This window comes from Macrobrachium rosenbergii, chromosome 11, assembly GCF_040412425.1.
Source record: "Macrobrachium rosenbergii isolate ZJJX-2024 chromosome 11, ASM4041242v1, whole genome shotgun sequence".
Taxonomy (NCBI): Eukaryota; Metazoa; Arthropoda; class Malacostraca; order Decapoda; family Palaemonidae; genus Macrobrachium; species Macrobrachium rosenbergii.
In genome coordinates, this window is record NC_089751.1 from 13,198,416 (window position 1) to 13,204,478 (window position 6,063).

The following is a 6,063-nucleotide window of genomic DNA, read 5'->3' on the forward strand; positions in this document are numbered from 1 at the left end:
TTTTGTTACCTCACATGATGTCAATACATTGAACATTTCTAAACAGATTACAGTATTTTATATTTTATAGAAATTCAACTTTGTATTTCTTTCAACTTAGCATCAATTTTAAAAATTTCAACAGCACTCCTAAAAAGGTAAAAGAGGGGTATGGTTGTTGCTGAGGTCACAAAATACAAAGCACTAAGTTTATAAATGAAAACCTTCCCATATGTTTTAGAATCCCTTAAAAATCATATCCGAAGCCTCGCTTTGCTTTTAACATTAAGAGTATATGGGGTTACATTGTAGGAGCAGGATGAGTAAGGGGCAGCATCTCAGTACTTACTAATTTACTGTCACAAATTTCTGACTAGACATGGGTTTCCAAAAGCAGAAAAGTAACATCTTACATTAGGGCAAGAATGGCATAACTTATGGTCAGATGTGTTTTCTCACACCTGGAAAATGGTTAACAATTCTACATACAAAATAAGGAGAATCCTCCATTACATATGATTACAAAGCTAGAAACATTTTGCATTCTTAAATTGTCTTGGTTTTCAAATGATGTGCCGAAAGTTCCTGCAGATACTTAAAAATCACTGGCTGTCCATCTGAGATTTGTGCTTTCTGGAGAGAAAGTTCTGGTCTGTGGTAGGTCACTCATTGTTTGGACAGCAGATGTCTGGGTGGCCCCAGCGGGGTCCCTCAAGTACTCCCCCACCCAAAGGAGACTTACGAAGATGTACAGTACTGTCGTCGGGGATGTATGCCAGTTCTCCACTGACATCTGGTAGCATTTGTCTCTGCTGTAGTACTGGGTGAGGTCCAGAGTAGACAGGAGAGAGGGTTGGCCTGTGTGCATCTGTTTTGACAAACGCATACATACTTTGTTCGGCCAAGTTCTTCAGGGACATAGACTTTTCTGGCTGCATTGTATGTTACCTGTAATTTGTTTAAAAGCCCTCGGACATCAGAGCGGGTGGTTAGCTCTGTTGGGTTTTGGAAGATGTCTGCTGGTATTGCTAGTGATAGCCCGTAAAGTGCTTCTGCCAGCGATGTGTTGAATGCTGCGTGTGGGGCCGTTCTCAGTCCTAAAAAAATCCACAGCAACTTTTTTTTTTTAACACCTCCCGTCTTGACATTTGGCGGTGGGCGCTGCTTTCAAGAAGCAGTGGAACTGCTCTGTTATACCATTTGCTTCCAGGTTGTATGCTGCTGTGTGTTTTATTTTTATCCTACGGCTGGCAACTAACCTAGCTTATTAAAGCTCTCGCACATTTTTCTGCTGTCTGCTGTTTGACAGGTATTGCATCTGGCCATCTGGTATTCCAGTGAATGTGGGCGAGTCATCGGTCTGTTGTACTGAATTGTCCTATCCTTGACTCTGTGTTTCGTGACCATGGTTGTTTGGCACTGGAGTCATTCTCAAGCCCATTTCTTAATGTCTGACTTAATGGCCCACCATGTATCGTACCAACAGATTATGGGCTGTGGACAGCTGGACAGGTGTGACAGGTCATGGGCGAAATTCACTCCTCAAGGATAAGGGCAAGTGTCCAGTACTCACTTCACATGCAGTGGTCGACTCTTCATCGTCTTTCCACGTGAAGGTGAGATTTTCCACCGAAGTCGATGAAGGTCCACGTCATGCTTTTCGGCTCCTTCAATTTCAGGATATGAAATTCCGATTTGGACAGTGTTGATGGTATTTCTGGAGAGGGAGTTGTTGGAATAGCCCACCAGGCACCTGATGGTGCAGGAGAACTCGGATATTGCAGACAGGTGACGCTGCCACACGCTGCCACACACCGACCAACAGTCTCCATTTTTGGTGAAGGCGTAGACCAAGGGTTGATGGTCCACCTGCACCACGAACTGCCATCCCTCGAGCATGTGTCGAAAGTGCCGAATAGCGCAGTGGACTACCAACAACTCTCTGTCAAATGTGGAGTACTGCATTTCTGTTCCACTGGAGATAGCTTTTTGCTAAAGAATGCTAACGGCCAACAACCCTTGTCTGTGTCCTGCTCGAGTACCCCACCTACCACTGTTATTTGCATCAGTTGTTAGGATTAGGGATCTGTGGGATAGAGGAAATATTAGTGTTGCTGCAAAAAAGCTGTTTCTTGTTTGTCAGACCGACATAAAGATTTTGGTTTTCCTTATAAGCATTCATATAAAGGGGACATTATTTCTGCTAGGTTGGGTATGAATCGGTGGTAATGGTTGATCATGCCAGTAAACTTGGATCGCTTTGATGGTTTTTGGTCTCAGGAAATCACTGAATCAGGGCTGATTTGATTGCCATGAAATTCTTTTGTATTTTTTGCCCATTCACACTTACTGTATCTTCCTGCACTACTAGTCTGTTTTCTTTAAGTTTCTCCAGGATCATCTTATGTCTTTTGTGTGCTGTTTATAGTTGGGACTGAGTATCAGGGTATCATCGACATAAACAACACAACAGGGCAATTCTCCTAGTATTTCATCCATGAGGCGTTGGAAAGTTGCACCAGCATTTCGAAGGCCGACAGCTGTAGTTAAAGGCGTATGTCGCAAAGGGGGTTATGATAGCTGTTTTTTCTGTCTTCTTTTGTTACTGGGACTTGCTAGTACCCCTTCAGTAAATCAATTTTTGTGAATACTTTGGCACCTTCTAGTTGGTTTATTATGGATGTTAGGTAGGGGGTATCTGTCTGGTATTGTTTTGAAGTTGAATTGTCGATTACAGTCCGTTAGTCCGAAGGCCCGATAGTCTCCGATAGTCGTAGGTTGGTATTTTTATGGGTGTTTACTGAAATTTTGCCGTTGCTATGGAGGGTGGGGGCTGATCAGTCCGTCAGACTCACTTTCGGACTATCGGACCTTCGGACTATCGGGCCTGCTGACTTTCGGACTATCGGACCTTCGGACTATCTGGCTTCGGACTATAGTCACCATGTCAGTAGTCACTACAGGGCCGCCATATACCATCTGCTTTAGGTACCATGTGGGGTGGGGATGCCCAGGGGTTGGAGGCCTTCTGGCAGATTCCTGCCTGTTCCATGTCCTGGAATACCTGTTTGGCATAGGTTAGTTTGTCTGGGGCCAAATGTCTGAAGCGTGCATAGACTGGGGGCCCTTGGTGATGATGTGGTGTTTTGCAGGGCTTGTTAGGTCCTGCTGAAGGACATCTTCGAATACATCGGGGTATTCCTGAAGGAGGCATCAGATGTCTGATCACATTGTGGGGTTTGCTGTTGCTTTTGGAGTGCTTGGTGCTATAGGGCCATCTCTCTGGATTAGTTGCTGTCTAGTTACATCTAACAGTACGTCGTAGGCTTTTAGGAAATCTGCTCCTAATGTGGATGTTGGTTTATAACAATCATAAAGCATGTTTAGGGGGAAAATGGTTTCACAGAGCTACCTCACTGTCATTATGCAAATTTGTTTTGTATTCATGTTTATCACAATCATTATTTCATTCTAGGCTTAAAACATCATCACCCTTGTTTATTTTTTAGGAAGTCCTGATTTTGGCCTTCATTTGTCAATTGACTCTCGTAGAGAGGTAGTGCCATCAGTGCACCTCACGAGTGCACAGTAGGCATTACTTGAGGTTCTTATAATAATCTTTGCAGCGTCCCTTCAGGCCCCAGCTGCAACCCTTTTCATTCTTTTTACTGTACCTCTGTTCGTTTTCTCTTTTTTCCATCTTTCTTTCCACCATCCCCTAATAGTTGTTTCATAGTGGAAGGGGTTTCCTCCTGTTACACCTTTAAAACCTTTTTACTCTCAATTTTCCTTTCAGCACTGAATGACCTCAGAGGTCCCAGCGCTTGCCCTTTGGCCTAAATTTTATATTCCATACCATTACAGTTTATAATTTTCATGAACAATTTGCTCTTCCGTGCCCTCAGTTTTTGTGAATTAATTTGTTTATAGTATTTTTGCGAATGTCTTCAAATTTTCACAGTCTTACTTCTTGTGCCAACTTATTGATTGGTATGGTTGCCATGTGTTCAGTGGTCCCTTTTCCAGGATCTTGCGTCTTGTTTAAGTATTACATATTTATTTGTATAAACTTATTTCTCTAGAAAGTCTATTTGGCTTATAATCCTTTATCATTGTATATCAAAACACATTTTGTATTCAATTTTATATTTAATGGGTTGCCAATGATGTATATCAGTGGTGGGCGACGCGAATCTATCCCCAGGGGATTAATTTTCCAGTCTTAAATTATGTCCACCATAGGAAATGAGTAAATATAATCTTTTTTTATTTATTAGTTTATGTATTTTCCCATATTCATTTTTTTTATATTTGTGAATATTTGTAGGGCTGCTGCTGCTTCTTTCGACCTTGTTAATCCTACTGTATAGCAGGGTCAGCCGCTCGAGTCAACTTCCTCCATCTATTTCTGTTACTTGCATCTGCTTCCTCCAGTCCCTCCTCACCCATATCCCTCCTCACCACATCCATCCATCTGATCCGCTGACGGCCCACACTCCTCCACCCATCATTGGCATGTTCTTAGCTCTCTTGATTGGTTCCACCTCCTCTCTTCTTATTACAAGACCATAGTATATATCTCAGATGAGCTTCCCTAGCCTTCTCCTTTACATTACATATACCACACGTTCTTCTTATATCTTGACTCCCTCCTTTCCAGTAGTGATATTCCAGCAATCCATCTCACCATCCTCATCTCGGTTCTTTCCAACAGTCCCTCCTCTTTACAAGTTTCTGTCCCATATAATAGTACAGGCCTGATAACTGTCTTATAAATTTTCAGTATGAGCCTTAATGGCATTTTCTTGTCTAAAACAACTCCAGTTACTTCCCTCCTTTTTCGCCATGCTTCTTTCACTGTCTCACTGCTTTCTCAGTACCTCCCTCCTCTGCTACTATTGACCCAAAGTAGTTAAACTCATCGTTCTGTTTCAGCACTGTACCATCTTCCACTTGAATGTTTACATCTTCATGTCCTTCTTTACTACTGATCATTAGCTCTGTCTTTCCAATGTTCACTTTCAATCCTTTCTTTTCTAGGGCTCCTTTCCATGCTAAAAACCTTTCTTGCAGTTCTTCTGTGTCTGCTATAATGACTAAATCATCAGCAAACATCAATTCCCACAGTTCTTCGTTGTTCCTTAATTCTGATGTCAAAGTGTCTATAACGACGAGGAACAAGAATGGACTCAGAGCTGATCCCTGATGGAGACCAACCTCCACAGGGAATGCCTCAGTCTCCCCATATTTTGCCTGTGCACTGGTTCTTGCCCCCTCATACAATCATCTTCACTAACCTTACCAACTTCTCTGGTACTTCTCTCTTTCTCAAACCCCATAAACTACTCTTCTTGGTACCCTGTCATATGCCTTTTCAAGATCCACAAAATACATGTAAACTTTCCTGTTTTCTTCTAAATATTTCTTACCACAAAAATAGCATCCACTGTGGTCTTCCTTTTCATAAACCCAAACTATTCTTTCTAGTATCTTGAATACATGCTCCAAAAGCTTTATTCCTCTGTAGTTCCCACAGTTTAACACGTCTCCTTTTTGTTTATACATTTTAATCATCCAACCATTGCTCCAGTGCCTTGGCATTTCCTCTACATCCCAGATCTTTTCCAATAGTGAGTACACCCATTCTTTACCTAGATTTCCCAATGTGTGCTTTAATCATTTCTGTTGTTACCTCTGACTTTTCTGCAGCTTTATGTACTTTTCCTTTCTTTATAACGTTCTCGACTTCACTCTCTCTGATGTTTGATATTGCTCATACTGGAGGAACATTTTCCAGTTCTTCACAGTCATTCTCGGTGTTTAATAGTTGTGAAAAATATTTCCATCTTCTCTTGCCCTCTTCTTCCTCAATTAACATATTTCCATTTTCATCTCTAATAATTCCTATTTTCATCTGGTTCAAAACTGCCGTATAGTTTGACCGCCGTCTTTTAAACTCAAAGAAAAATAAACTATGTAACAGAATAAAAACGTCGTCAAGACCAAAAGAATATCTCCAGAAACCTTTTCCCAAGACCTAAGTCTCTCTTCTTCAGACTTTGCGACTTTGGCATTTTACTCTGC